General features: G+C 31.2%; 1 protein-coding gene across 4 annotated transcripts in view; it reads left to right on the top strand.

Annotated features, from left to right (window-relative positions):
- Positions 1-2,798: 2,798 nt before the first annotated feature.
- Positions 2,799-15,740, top strand: part of LOC118188795 (thrombospondin type-1 domain-containing protein 7B-like) — a 1,066,734-nt gene continuing 1,053,792 nt past the window's right edge. For all 4 annotated transcript variants that reach the window (XM_085823427.1, XM_085823425.1, XM_085823426.1 and 1 more), the window contains exon 1: positions 2,799-3,015. The gene's annotated coding sequence lies outside the window, so the exon portion shown is untranslated. The remainder of the gene's footprint in view (positions 3,016-15,740) is intronic.

The following is a 15,740-nucleotide window of genomic DNA, read 5'->3' as shown; positions in this document are numbered from 1 at the left end:
ATTTTAGAAATTAAGCTCTGCCTATAGATATATTTACTAAAAAATTATACTCAGTTTTAATATATAAAACGTTAATAAACGTTGAATAAATACTGATGAATATATTTCATTTTAAAGCTTTAGAGCAATAATAAAATATCAGTTTCGGAAAACGTTTCTGAGGGTAGTATATATATATATATATATATATTTTATTCTACGTATGTTTTTACACTTTTTCTAACTCAAATTGCTTAAGTTTTGAAAACGTTTCCATTACATGTTTTAGAAAAAATTGGCTTCTAAGCGATTCCCCGCCATTATAGTCTGCAAGACTGAAGCATCAGTTAATGTTTCTAGTTGCATTTCAAGACAAACAACAGAGAACAGGTTATTTACTTAGACATAAAAATAGTTGCGCAGTACTGAGTACTTAAATATTCCCACTTTTTAAGTGTGAAGGAACTATTTTTAAAGTTTTTTTTCGACCTTTCCTCATTCAAAATCAAAATGCGAGTTATTATAACCGCACAGCCCTTATTTTCTCCACACGGTCTTGGACTATAATGCAAGTAAGCCTTCATATATGAGTTTTTCACGAAGCGGTATAGTCTAATTGAAAATTGAGGGAAAAATAGGGACTCAATCATCTTCCGTAGCTGTGTTACCATGGTTACGAATAAAGAGAACTGGATAAGGAAATGACCTTGAAGTGTCTTTGTTAAGTAATAGTCTATTACGACACTGGCACCTACTGTAAACTCAAATTCATGATTAATGAGAAAGTAGTTAAGCAAACCCCAGAAAGGCAATAACTCGTATTTAATTAACAGAAATTATTGTTCACTATTTATCTATATTTTCAAACCGTTTAAGATGAAGAATAAGTTAATTTCGACATGAAAATACACACAGTATTAAAAAAAGAAATAACGAATAAACGAAGAATAGAAACTAATTTATGTGACATCATCTGTTATCCAAAGAATTTTTATTTTCCGAAGCCAACTTTGTTTTACTTTAATTTGTAAGAGTATGTTTTCCACCTCTGTATAATAACAAACTTACATTTGTTAAAAAGAAAGTCTCGGTATATTTGCAATCTGATTATCTGTTGCCAAATCGAGCGCTAACTATAGTAAACTACTGAAAGCAAAAGTTTTTTAAGTAACATGTGTCTCTTCTTTAGTGTGAGCATACTATGTTTTTGAAAATAATACATTAAACTGAGGTATTATGAAAGAGAATTCCCTATATTTTTAATTAAAAATTGAAATTTGTATTAATCTGTAGTAGTTTCGTTTTATATGTTAAAAGTTTTCTTACTATATAATATGAGTTTATCCTTCTTAGAAAAAACAGAAGCCCACTAGTAATACAATGGAAAGACCATTGAACGCTGATAGTTTGACCTGAAATCAAATCTTGGTAAATGAGTTTGATTATGGGAGATTTTTGGGGTTTTCATTTATGTGTAATGTGAATACGAGTCACTTTTCTTTTAAAGTTGTGCAAGAAAACATCCCTGCTTTTAGGATAACGCTCGTTATGTTTTGCCAAAAAAATCCAATAATTCAATCCTTCTTAGGAATGAGTGATACGCTTTGTAAGAAATCATCGCAGTGTTCTGTAAATATGTGCGAGATGTAAGTGGATGAGAGTATGTCTAATTGGCTTTTTGAAGCTCTATAGTTGGAATTCCGGCGACGAAATTGTTGAGTTAACACGTTTCCCGGCTTCGAAAATTTTATAGTCACTACAGTTGCCAAACATATACCAGAACTCGTCACTGATCAAATCTGGTGCACTGGGTTTATTCCACTTCTTAGTCGTGAGACCGATTGTAAAGATTTAAGGCATTTTCCTGTGTATATGCTCACATGTTGTAATTGGTTAGTCTGCAAAGTCTCAAGATCCGTATTTAGAATCTCGTTTAGGGAATAGTTGATTCTTGATGCTTACCAGGATCAAAGGGATTAATGGTCTGAACAGTTTATCAGATATATTAATTTCATTTAAAATTTACTTTTCAGCTAGATGTAAGCGTCTAGTTAATAAGAATGTTGAACGCAAATAGTTCGATTCAGATTCCGGTCCTAGCGAAAAGGCTGTTCCACATTCGTAACGCGGCCAAGAGATAATTTCCTTTAAAATGTGCTCCACGAAGATTTTGATGCTTTTAGGCTAACAGCTTTTCATATTCTTTGCCAAAATCCAAATAATCCTCTTCTAGAACATCTATATAACAAATACGCATATAGAACATCTATATAACAAATACGCATTCTTCATATATTTAAAAATTTCTGTTTTCTTAGATCTATGCAAATTATTTAAGAAAATATTTAAATTCAGTTACAAGAATTACTTTATATTTTATTATTGTAAATTACTTTAAAAGGTATTTAAGACAATACTTAAACCAACATAAGTTTCGTTTTTCTCTTTCAGTATTCCTTAAATGGCATCGTTTCTTGCTATTGAACTAACCCATTTATTCTCTGGCTCTTTTGAAAAACGCACCTCTGTCGTCATTAATCAATTAAGGACAATAATAAAGATTAAACACTCATTTTATAGATTTCTAAATCGAAATGAAATGGAAAATTGATCTCCCAAATTTCATCAAAATCATTTGTAAATCAGAAAATAAATTTATTTTAAGAAGTCCAGACTTCCGAAGATCACTACCCCCCATGTCTTCCCAGGCTTTCAACCTTCCGGGATGAGACCAATCGTTGGAACTGATCTTATACGCATGCGCTTTATTGTCGGCAACGGTATTTTTGGAGAAGCAATTCCACAGAGTTCAGCAAACCATCTGCAACCGAATGTCTGTAACGGACGTTAGTTCACGCTGCTCAATCGTTGTTCGGGCTGAGTGACTGGAGAATAGTAAGCACGTGTTTTTGCTCTGATGTTGGTAAAGTTGGGTTGAGTTGTGGAACTGTAGAAACTCACGCGTATAATTATTTTAATATTTCATTTGTTTTTGCGGATCTGTTTGAACTTGAACTGAAATCGAAAACAATTCCGGTGAGTCTTCAGTTCCTTTAATTTAATTTTTTTGTTAAGATTTACTTTCAAAAAAAAAATTAAAACACAAAAAATGCAAATCTTAATTTTTTTTCAAGCAAAAATTTTGCATTTTTTGAAAGACAATGTAACATTAAGAATTTGTGAGACTTTTTGAAAATTGTATGCGGCACAGTTGTAAATTGTATACAGTTTTAATGTTTGCATTATTAAAGAACAGCTACCCATAATTATCAGCTTTAAATTATGTGATAATTAATTTATTATTATTATATGATATATTAAATTATTTGGTAAATAATTTATTTGTTAATCACATGCGTGTGAATTTTTTATCGCTCACTTCTCTTTATAAAAATATATGTAGAAATCTTTAAAGTATAAATTAGCTAGTGGGGGATATATCTTACATGCTGAGTTTAAAAAATCATTCATTTTAACAGTTTAGAAAGATGTGTAAGCTTTTAATTTAAGTAAATTTCTTTCATTTTTCTACTCTGTAAGAATAAAATATTAAAGAAAATAACACATTCAAAAGTAATTTATTTGTTCAATGCATGTTTCGTGTATTTTTAAATCATTCAGTCACACACAAAATGATTTCTTTTCGGTGTTTGAAAAAAAGCATAGAAAACTGAATTTTTTAAATTAAGGTAATACTTAAGCTAACTAAGGTGTTTAATAAATATGTCATTCTAAAGATGATCAAGCAAACAATTTAATTACAGATGCTATATTAAATGTGTGTAGTCTTGCTTTTTATTTAAATTTTATGCAGTCTTTTATGATTTGTGCGTTTTAAATATGTCCAAATACTATAATATTTTTTCTCTTCAAATATCAGTTTTTGTTTGATGATATTAAAAATGAGTTTCGTCTTCTACGTGTTAAGTAGAGGTTCCGTACTTGCAACCCCTTACCGAAGCATAATATCTGATAAATTTTCTCCAAAAATTAAACATTCTTAATATGAATTTAAATTTCAGGTATTCATTTAGAAGGTCATTCACCTGAAATATATTAAAAATCTGTTCTGAAAACGTTTGGAACATTTACTGCTAAGCGATTTTTTTACAATATGCAAGAAAACACGATTCCAATTCACAAACTTCAATACATAAAATATAGTCTTCCCTTTTTAAAGAGAAAGGTGCGAGGTAAAAAAAATTTGATTTTTGAATAAGATGCAGTTGATCCTAGAAGTAACGAATTCCGCATGATTCAAGTAGTTGTGAAATCTATATCATTCACAATGCTGAGTAATGATACTCCTTTCATGCATAAAGTTTCATACAAAAGAATTAAAATATTATCTAGCTCGGTAATAGTTTACTTTTGCATAGCCGGCAGACAAATTTAGTTAAGCTTTTATTGTATGAGGTAAGAAATGAACATTACAAATATTCCAATTAAGATAGTAGGCACGTAGAATATGTAATCCTTCTATGCACTCCACTTGAGAATATGCTACATTAATGAGACAATTAGTGTCTACTGGTTAAATCACTATTTCATCCAGATAAGATACTTTACATTTGTTAAATATTCATCGCACCTTCACTAACAGTTAATGTTTTCTATCGATTTTCTTACTTGTAAAACACTTTTCTATCGATTTCTCCCATTTTCAAAAAACGCCCACTCTTACCAGGAATGTAAATTAGCTCAAAGTAAAAGGAGAAATGGAAGATCGAAGAAGTATGATTGTCATTATTATTAGTAGAAGATTAATAGTTGGCAGTTGTTGGCTATTGAGAATTCTTTTGGTGGTGGTGTTCTATTCTGCTCAGCAAAGGGTGAGGGAGTTTAAATTAACTAACTGTTGGAGCTACGATAGACGCTACTAAATTAGGGTAAGTGCAAGGAACATTACTAACCTAGTGGACTTTAGAATAGAAAGCGGTCCCTATAGAGCAGTAAAATGTATCTGTATTTTGAATATTTAAAACTGAACTTAATTAATTTTTGTTAAGTCTCGCGTTAAATTCTAATTTAGTATTCTCAGCTTACATAACCTCGGGTTGATTATAAAAGTAGTAGCAGTGTTTTTTATTACTTCCTTGTACGAAGTAATGGAAGTATTGTAATCCCGAAAAATTACCGGGTACGATATTTCAACAAAAATATCCATTTGGACCGCTATTGAATGCAATTTAAAGATGTTTTTGCTTGACATCCTTACGTATGGACAGAAAGTATAAAGAACTCTTTTTCCCCAAACGAATTATATAACTGATTTAAAATGGGTTCAAAACATATTTTTGTGGCGTCTGTACGTACTTATGTATGTACATATTTATATATGTATCACGCATACCTCGAAAACAAGCAGCCTCATGACGTTGGAATTTTGTGTATAGGACTGCTATAATATGTAGTCGTTCATCTTCGTTTTTGGTTGCAATCGGTCGCATCAAATATATATATATATCTATATATTCTCACTCTGGTACTCGGAGCAGTGAGCTAAGTTTTTTTTATTCTTATATGTTGGTAAATTACGCATTTTTTGCTCTGAAAATGATTGAATTATGCTGTACTTACTTCCGATCAAGGTATTTATGCCTTCCGTTAGCCTACATGCAATAATTGTAGAATTATCAACAATTTAAAAGTTGTTTAAGTGCGGCTAAGCCAAATTTTTGTTCAACATAGCAGCCATTGTATAAAAATTGTCACGTTTATGCTCACGAATTCACGATTCTATTTTTTTTTATATAAAAACAAAACATTTAATGAAGAGCTTATGTACATTATTTACATTATTGAAAGCACAATCATACATATATTATAAATTTTCCCATCATAGGGCCAAAATTCGTTTATCAAGAACAATTACCGCTATGCGGCCAAGAACAGATCATTTCAAGGCGTCGCCCTCAAGCTTAACTAAAAGAGAAGTGTAATACATTCCTTCTCTGCCGCCAGTCACGTGACCTAGTCGGCGACAGACGATAAAAAATAAAAGAAAAAATGAATCCATCGGAGGGAAAAAGAAATAATTTCAACAAACTCCCCCCCGATGAACAATAGGTTCATCATAAATTTAACTAACTATTACAATATTACTATAACAATAAGAAACAAATAAAAATTACTTACATATACAGGTCACATTATATCAATAATTTCTTAACACCAAGAAAAAAAAGTTTTTCTGAAACTATAGAAAAAACAAAACATTTAAATTAACATTTCTCAAGATCACCACAAATCATTAAACCAAGGAAAATAATAATGAATAAATGAAAACATTATGAAAAAGAACATTTTTTTTATCAGTTTATCAGTCATTCAGTCCAAATTGTTTTTTTTACCAGTCACTGATTATTGCAATTACTGATATCATCAATTTCTAAATTGTACAATAGCTGCACTGGACGTTTGATTACCGAATTACCAGTTTTCACTTCACACGATCTGATCATTCCATCTCTACCAATAAAGGTTTTGGTTATTCTTCCTAATTTCCACCAACTTCTAGGTAAATTTTCATCATGAACAAGTACTATATCATTTACGTTGAATGTAGATTGTTTCTTCTGACCGGTATAATGAGCAGATCTCAAGCACAGGAGATATTCTTTTTTCCATCTGTTCCAAAAGTGATTTATTAGATTTTCTCGTGTACGGAAACGTTTTAACATTACTTCTCTGGAACCTGGTAAATTCAAGTCATTCCTCCTTACAGCTGGCAAACTCAAGAGTCGTTTACCAATCAACAGATGGGCTGGAGTAAGTGCGGAGGGCTCTTCAAGATCAGAAAAGACGTATGTTAATGGACGCGAGTTTATCATCGCTTCTATTTCAAGCAAAAGCGTTTCTAATTCACTTTGAGTCAAAGATGATTTCCCAATATTCTTTCTTAAACTAGATTTTACACTGCGAACTAAACGTTCATAAAAACCGCCCCACCAGGCAGCACGTTCCACAATGTATTTCCATGTGATTCCATGCGAAGCATAAAATTTTTTAACTTCAGGGTGGTTAATCACTTTCCACATTTGCTTTAATTCAAGTTCGGCTCTTTTAAATGTTCTAGCATTGTCCGAGTACACAGTGGAACACAAACCTCTTCGGGATACGAACCTGCGGAACGCAAGTAAAAATTCTTCAGTGCTCATGCCTTTTACGAGCTCAAGGTGAATAGCTCTTGTAGTAGCGCAAGTAAACAATAAAATGTAGTATTTGTTGTCATTTTCTTTTACATACAAAGGACCTGCAAAATCGAGTCCACAAATTGCGAAGGGTGGAGATTCATTAACTCTATCCGCTGGAAGAGGTGCAATGATTTGTTGTCCAGGACGTACATTATATTTTTTGCATATTAAGCATTTACTCAGGATTGATTTGACGTATTGTTTTCCTCTTAAGAGCCAGAATTTTTCACGTATATGCACTAGAGTATCCGATACACCCGCATGATAAACCTTTTCATGAGCGTCTCGTACTACTAATTCACTTAATTTATGTTTTGAAGGGATTACTATTGGATGTTTGTTGTTAAATAGTAGGTTTGACTTTTGTAACCGACCTCGTACCAAAAGTAGACCTTCATCTGATAATATGGGATTTAATTCGAACAATTTTGAATCTTTTGGAATATGCTTGTTTTCTCTTAGAGACTCTATAACTTCAGGAAAACTATCTTCTTGAGCTTGTTTTAACCAAAAGATTTCAGATTTACTGATTTCTTCTGCTGAAATTTCCGCAAAATTTCTATTTTTCCCTTTTTACTTTTAAATTTGATATAAATCTGAAAATCCAAGCAGTCACACGATAAAGTTTTTTCAAGGAACTAAATTTTGTCAAATTCATGAGTGGAACATTTTCAGTTTTGTCTGTTTTGATCAAACACGCTAGGATAGCTTCCGATTTTCGAGATTCTTCTGATACATCATGTAATTTTGACGTCGATAGTTTGGGTTTTGGCCATTGACTTTCAGGTAACGAAAGAAATGCAGGGCCATGCCACCATTTCGAAGAATCTATCAGTTCTTTTGCAGAACAACCCTTTGTTATTAGATCTGCAGGGTTGAGTTTTCCTTCGCAATGTCTCCATGAACAAGGATCTGAAATTTCATGTATTTCTGAAATTCTATTAGCAATGAAAGGTTTCCATCTTTTAGCTGTACCTTTAATCCAATGTAGAACTATTTCCGAATCTGACCATAAAATGACATTTGAAATATGTAGAATATTTTTCAGGTAGTTGGCAACCCTAGCACCCACCAGTGCTCCCATCAATTCAAGGCGGGGAAGCGTTAATTTCTTTAATGGTGCAACACGTGATTTTGCCAAAACAAATGTAGTTTCAAATTTATCCTCATCAGTTCTGTATCTCAAATATGCGACTGAGCCATACGCATTCGGATTAGCGTCACTAAAAATGTGTAACTGAACAGTGTCCCTGTCTAAATTTGGTACATGAAAATAATATCTGGGAATTTTCAACATTTTAAGTTCTTTTATTTCAGAGAGCCATATTTTCCAGTCATTTTCGAGTTCTCCAGAAAAGATCTCATCCCAAGGTACCCCTTGAAGCCATAGCTGTTGCAATACACATTTAATTCGAATTACAAAGGGTGCGATAAATCCAGATGGGTCAAAAATTTTGGCTGCTATTTTTAATACATTACGTTTAGTACATTCAGTGTTTATAGAGGACAGTAAGGGTGTTAATTCTAGTCCTAAGACATCTTCATCATTGTTCCATATTAAACCTAGTACTTTTAAGGATGTACATGGAGTGTCACTATTGAGAGAGATTAACTTTTCCTCAAGCCATTTCTGCTTAAGCTCTAGGGAATTGGTTTCGAATTTTCTTAGATTTAGACCTCCTTCAGCAAGAATTTTAACAGATTCATTTGATAGATTAAGCGCTTCTTCAACAGTTGTCGCTCCAGAAAATAGGTCATCCACGTAAAGATTTGAGTTAAGCATTTCAAAAGTCTTAAAGTTAGAATTCTTGTACTTATCAATGTGATGTTTTATTGTGCAGGCAAGGATGAAAGGACTACAAGTTACACCAAAGGTTGCTCTTGTCATTTTGTAAGAAATTACACTCTTTTCTATCAAGGTTTTTAAAATAAAGAAATCTCAGATAATCTCTGTCTTCTTCTGCGATTGATATTTGAAGGAATGCCTTTTCGATATCTGCCGAAAAGACGATCCTATTTTCGCGGAATTTCAAAATCACGTCCAAAACATTTGGATTTAGATTTGGCCCTGGGTGAAGACAGTCGTTGAGAGAAAGAGCATCATTTGATTTTGAAGAAGCATCGTAAACGATGCGTACCTTTGTTGTTGTTTTGTCGTCTCTAATTACAGGATGGTGAGGCATATAATAAGAATTAAGTGTCGAGCTGTTTTCAGGGCATACTTCTACAATTCCTAAATGTTCTTGTTCCCTGAGAATATTGTTGTATTCTTCAAATAACATTTCATTACACTTAAATTTATTTTCTAGACTAGCAAATCTTCTTTTAGCCACTTCAAGATTATTTCTCAATAAATCGCGAGATTTGCTCCATAGTAACCTTGCCTCATAATGACCATTTTTAAATTTCAAATTATTTTGAAAGTCATTTATGATTTCTAAATCACTAGAATTCTTTTCGTTATTCTCAACAATACCCATGACTTCTAAATCCCAAAATTTCTTCAGTTCATCATTTTCACTCTCAACTGATACACTACAACAATTTATTCTTCTATCTTTTGATTCTATCTGCCCCTGAATAGTATGTCCGAAAATAGTTTCTGCAATGTATAAATGCTTCCCAATTTTTCCCACAATACCTAATTGAATTTGCCATAAAATGTCTGACCCTAGTAAAATAGTTATTTCCCGTTCATGCCCTGTATCAGCAGGATTAAATCCTCTCATTTTCAAGCGTTGAATCAAACCTTTGTCTGGAATTTTGACTGTAGCGCCAGTTATTTTTTCAACTACCAAGGCTTCAATATTTATGGTATTGCTTGGTTGCGAAACATTTTGTAATTCAAGAGAAACTACGTCAAATGATGATTCTTGTGGTTTTCGTCCGCCAAATGAATATACTAATAAATTTTCTTTTCTAATAGGCTTTAAATTCAGTTTTCTTATTAAATTTTCTTTTATAAAGCATTTTTCTGAACCACTATCACACAAAACCCTTGCATGGATTTTGTTTTCACCACCAGAGACACATACAATACAAGTTTGGAGTAATGTAGAAATAGTTTTATTTTTCTGTTCAGAAACGCAAGATACTAAGGTTGTGGATTTATCTGCGTTAATATTTTCAGGACTTTCATGTTTTTCTGATTTATTACAGAACAGCTCATTGTGAAATTTATTACCACATTTCGAACATGGGGTTAATTTACTTTTACAGTTAGAAGACAGGTGTGATTTTAAAAAACACTTGTAACAGCGTCCTCCCTTCTTCAATTTAAAACGTTTCTTTTGGTCTGTATACCTTTTACAACCCAAGCTTGTATGATCCGAAGAGTCACAAAATACACAAAATATTTTTATAGAAGTGTTCAAGGCAGCAGCTGAAGGAACACTTTTCGTAGAAGAAAAGTTCTGATTATATTTTTGTTTGGAATTAAAATTAGTGTAAGTGTCATGTATTTTATTACTAGAAGAATTATTTACTAATATTGTGGCCTCACGGGCACGTAAATCTTCTCTTATAAATTCCAATAGGTCATTGACCTTATTTTCTGTATTATTTTTCTTATGAAATTCTAGAACCATGTTTTCTGGTAACAATTTTAACAGTATAGGCAAAAGTAGATGCCCGTTAGAACCTGTTGTTACCTCCATTGGCTTGAGCTTTCTGATATATATTTCACATTTATCATACAGATTTCTAAGTCCCCTTATATTATTTGATGATTTTACTGGCTCTAAGTTCAAAATTTTATTTATATGACAGTTTATGATTGTATCACGCCTACCATATCTTTCGTTTAACAATTTTAGGCATTCATCATAATTTTCATCAGTGAGATCAAACCCTGATACAACATTATATGCAGTACCTGTCAAAAGAGATTTCAGGTATTGAAATTTACTTATTTTTGACAAAGAATCATTGTTATCCACAGCATTCTTGAAACAGTTAATAAATTCTAAATAAGTACTGGGATCACCAGAGAATTTTTCAATATTTAATTTAGGCAACTTAACTGCCGCAACAAATTTACTTTCGATTACAGGAGTTACAGGTACATTTTGAACTACGTTAACTTCGGTATCTGATTTACATTTTCTTAACCTATTCTTAATTTTGGATTTCATACTCAAAATTTTATGAGAGTATTCTTCAACCGATTTTAATTCTTTTTCATATTCAGCTTTATCTCCAATCAATTTATCTATCTCTTTATCAATTTCATTTAAAGAATTTTCTTTTTCTGACAAAATATCCTGACACTCTAACAAGGAATCTGTGTGAGTTCTTTCACTCCCTGCTACCAGCAAATCTTCTGCTTTATTTATTTGTTTAGTGATTGCAGATCTGATAGCAGCTCTTTTCGACTTTAATTTGTCTATATTTTCCATATTTCAAGTAATGGAATATAACCTTATAAAATTCAACAAATAATTGTAACAAAAATTAAAGTACAGTATTTCAATATTTTAAGCACTTCCTTTAAAAACAATATATTTATAGTCCACAAATTTCCTTCGAATAAGACCAAGTATTTTTTTCAAGCATCAATGAAGTATATTCTTTCAAGTAATATTTCAATAAATCAACATAAATATTCAATACTTTTATTTAACTCAATCATTATTTTTCAAGATTGAATGCTTCAAGAATGAAAGAAAATGGCTTACCTGATATTTTCAGGTATCCTTCCATTATTTCAGCATAGAACTATATTCAACTATATTCAGTTTCGATTTTAAAGTATCTAAAGGTCCGGGAATTTCGGCACCAAAAACACATGTATAAAAATTGTCACGTTTATGCTCACGAATTCACGATTCTATTTTTTTTTATATAAAAACAAAACATTTAATGAAGAGCTTATGTACATTATTTACATTATTGAAAGCACAATCATACATATATTATAAATTTTCCGATCATAGGGCCAAAATTCGTTTATCAAGAACAATTACCGCTATGCGGCCAAGAACAGATCATTTCAAGGCGTCGCCCTCAAGCTTAACTAAAAGAGAAGTGTAATACATTCCTTCTCTGCCGCCAGTCACGCGACCTAGTCGGCGACAGACGATAAAAATAAAAGAAAAAATGAATCCATCGGAGGGAAAAAGAAATAATTTCAACAGCCATATTTGAAACTTAGCAGAACAGTGGATTTGTTGCCTATCTAGAGAAACTAAGCTTCGCAAAAACAAAGATAGCGTCTTCTTTTGTTATTGCGAATTAAATTATTCTTAATCCGTTCTGATATTAACATTTCAGTTATTAAATTTACCTATATATTGACTCAGCATAGCGTCCACAACAATTTAAGTCAATGAGACCAAAAGTAAACTTTCGATGTTGTGCACCAAAAAATCTGCCTTCTTGATCGCTAGCCGAATTGCTTGTTTTTGCGTAGAAACTCTAATTTTAATTGCAAATTTGTTCTTTAAATTGCTTTAACTGTATTCATGTTCTATATTTTTCAATGTTTAATGAAAATATTTTGAGGTTTTATGTATTTTTGCCTTGTCGCGAAGTGAGAACTGAATTAATGGAAAGAAATATATCTCTAATGAAATTCGAGGAAATACATTTAAATGAAATGCAGGAAAAAATGTGTGTAATTTAATATTACAAGGAAGTCACGTGGTGTACGCACCAGATTGTTTTGCAAGTGTTTATGTAAATTTAAATCGGAGATTATTTTGAGCTCTGCCAGAGTTGTAAACTCATCAATTAGAATGTATGTCTATAAATGATGAAAACGTATGAATTGCTTCAAAGTATTTACATTGTATGGGTTGAAAAGAAGAAAGTCTATTGCTTAGTTAAAGTCCATTTAATTTTAAATTATACTTTATTTTGTTGAACTTTGTACTTTTCCTGATTTCCAATTGTTTAATTCTGAAGATATTGAATTTGAAAGCCATCAGATTCAAACTTTCGATTTTATGACATTTTAATCCTATAAATAAGTCATTTAACTAAAAGAAACTGGTATAAATATTAAAGATGACGCATTTTCTACCTCCATACAAAACTCCCATGAAACACATTTATGTGAAATCGTATTCTAGAAATCGACGCAATACGTAGAGACGATGTTCCTGATACAGATAGAGAATCCTATCATCTTATTACAGACAATGAAATTTATGGACAGTAATACCTACAGTAATAAATAACCATGGTAGGTCATCACACTGTTCAATAGACTATAGCTCATTTACCATTATTCCTCCTGCAAGACTGTTCCATAGTATTCAAACTATGATTCCTTAATAAATCTGGTAAATGTTAGCGGTGTTATATATGACTGTTTGCAAACTATTATTTCGACATATGTTTCTTGAGTTTTTTTACCTATTCTTATTTTTTATATATGTTTTAATTCATATAATAATTTGTATCTGAAATTCGTATTCCAATGGTTTCGCTTTTCACTTTGGATCATCAAATCTTTCACCTGAATTTTCTTACCTGAACTTGTGCCAGTAACCACAGATATCTAAAAAATCGATAACTTCCTTTAGTTAATATGTTTTCAGATATGTAGATATTGTACGCCTCTCAATTTAATGAGTCTTCTTTGTTTTCTTAGACTGCTTAACTAGTTTTCTAATATATTGCTGAAATTCCGTGGTACAAGAAATTGCATTCTCTTCCTACGAATTTTCCTCTTTCAAAATCCATCAGTTGTTCATAATGCTATCGCTCTCTGCGTTGAATTTATTAGTGCTATATGAACTGATTTTGCCAAGACAAGAATTGAGATTTGTATTTTATGTCCCCCTTTTACAACCTCTGATACAGATGTCAACTTCGACTGCTGGAGACTCCTGTTTGCCTACTCATTGACAATTTTTAATCACTTGCGTTTCTTATGACATGTAGAGCATGGGAAAAATTTCGGTACTATTAGATAATATTTTGTTAATGTTGATATTTCTATGAACATCTGTCAAATATTTTTCATCCTTTTGTAATAATATCAGCTATGTAAAATATTTGCATAGATATTAGTTTCTTGTAGTTTATCTGTATTTATTTTGTTTAAATTTTGAAAATTTTACTTTGCTAAAAATATTTTACAAAACCACCTGCTTTTTACCATTTAATTTATATTTTATATAAGATTTTGTAGCATTTGTTTCTTTTTATCTTTAGTATTTGAAGTTTATAATCATTACTGTTTCTTGTAGAATATACGAAACTTTAAAAAAACGAAAACTGATTCATTATTTTACAAAAATCAATTAACTGTTCTCGATATCGTGGACAATTAATATTTTAGCAACACCAAGAAAGTCATATGCATAATGTGCTACCTGCTGATAAATCACTATTTACAAACCAGCTACAGTCACTACTTACAGAATAGTGAATATGATGAATGGAATACAGTCTGGATTCCTTTTCGTTTTCAAACTGTTGAGAAAGGTCTGGCTTGTTTATATCTTAAAATGATTATGCCTTTTTTTCAAATGGCATTTATATTGAAGTCAGAAAATATTTATGAAAGCAAAAATTGATTTCGATATTATTGAAGCTTACCACAAAATTTCAATCTAACGATTTTTATAGTTACATACACAAAAAGCTCACCTATGTTATCTTTTGAAAATTCGGAAGCCTGAAGCTTCTTCAAAAAGAAACTAATTATAATGGCAAATGTATTCATTCTGTTTGTTATCTACTTATGAAACGTGGTAAATTTAAGTGTATAAAGAGGTATAAGTGTTTAAAGAGGCATGCACCTAAAAATAAACAGTAAGAGGAAACCGGCAGTATCTTCATTGATTTTAAACGTATTTCGAAAACTATCTCACAGAGAAAAATGAAGAATAATATCTCCTATTACGGCTCATTAATTCATCGTCAAGGATACAGTTTTCAGTTTTAGCGTCAAGTATAATTTTTGAATTATGATTATCTTCTGCAGCTCAGTGGTTAAGAACTGCCTGATATTGCAGAAGCAAACTTTTATCGGAAAGTCTTTGAAGTATAATTTATGTAAATAATTTAAATGTAAAATTAATTCATTTATGCAGAATAGAATCTTAAACTGAAAATAATATTGTGTAATAAAAGTACTTTCAGATCACAGAAGTTAGAGGATTAAATTTTAAGAACTCTACAAAAACGACATAATTTTGAAAATAAAAAGAATAATAATATTAGTTTCCGCATTTGTATTTAAGCTCCATTTCGAAAACCTAATATAAAATATTATTCAAAATACAAACTTACAAAGTGAAATTATATTTCCCTATTAATTAAAGCGTTTATACTTTACGGATGTCTGCACATTGCAATTTTAAGCATATGCTTCTTTCTGTAACTTAAAGAATGTATTTAACAATTTTATTCGAAACACTCATTCACAAAATTCCATAAATTTTAAGAACTATTGCGTTAGATAAACTTATGCTTCAGTAAACGTTATAAAAGGACTCATATATTTCACTCATTAATAATTGTCTTAAGAAAATAATTTAATGATATTGTATGTTCAGATATAAGTGTTATCTTTTCCCAAATGTTAATTTGAAATGTATTATTCATTTCAGG

The sequence above is a fragment of the Stegodyphus dumicola genome, chromosome 9 (genome assembly GCF_044657685.1).
Source record: "Stegodyphus dumicola isolate Sdum_Otavi_A_Nest chromosome 9, ASM4465768v1".
In the NCBI taxonomy this organism is placed as follows: domain Eukaryota; kingdom Metazoa; phylum Arthropoda; class Arachnida; order Araneae; family Eresidae; genus Stegodyphus; species Stegodyphus dumicola.
This window is presented reverse-complemented; position numbering and strand designations above follow the sequence as displayed.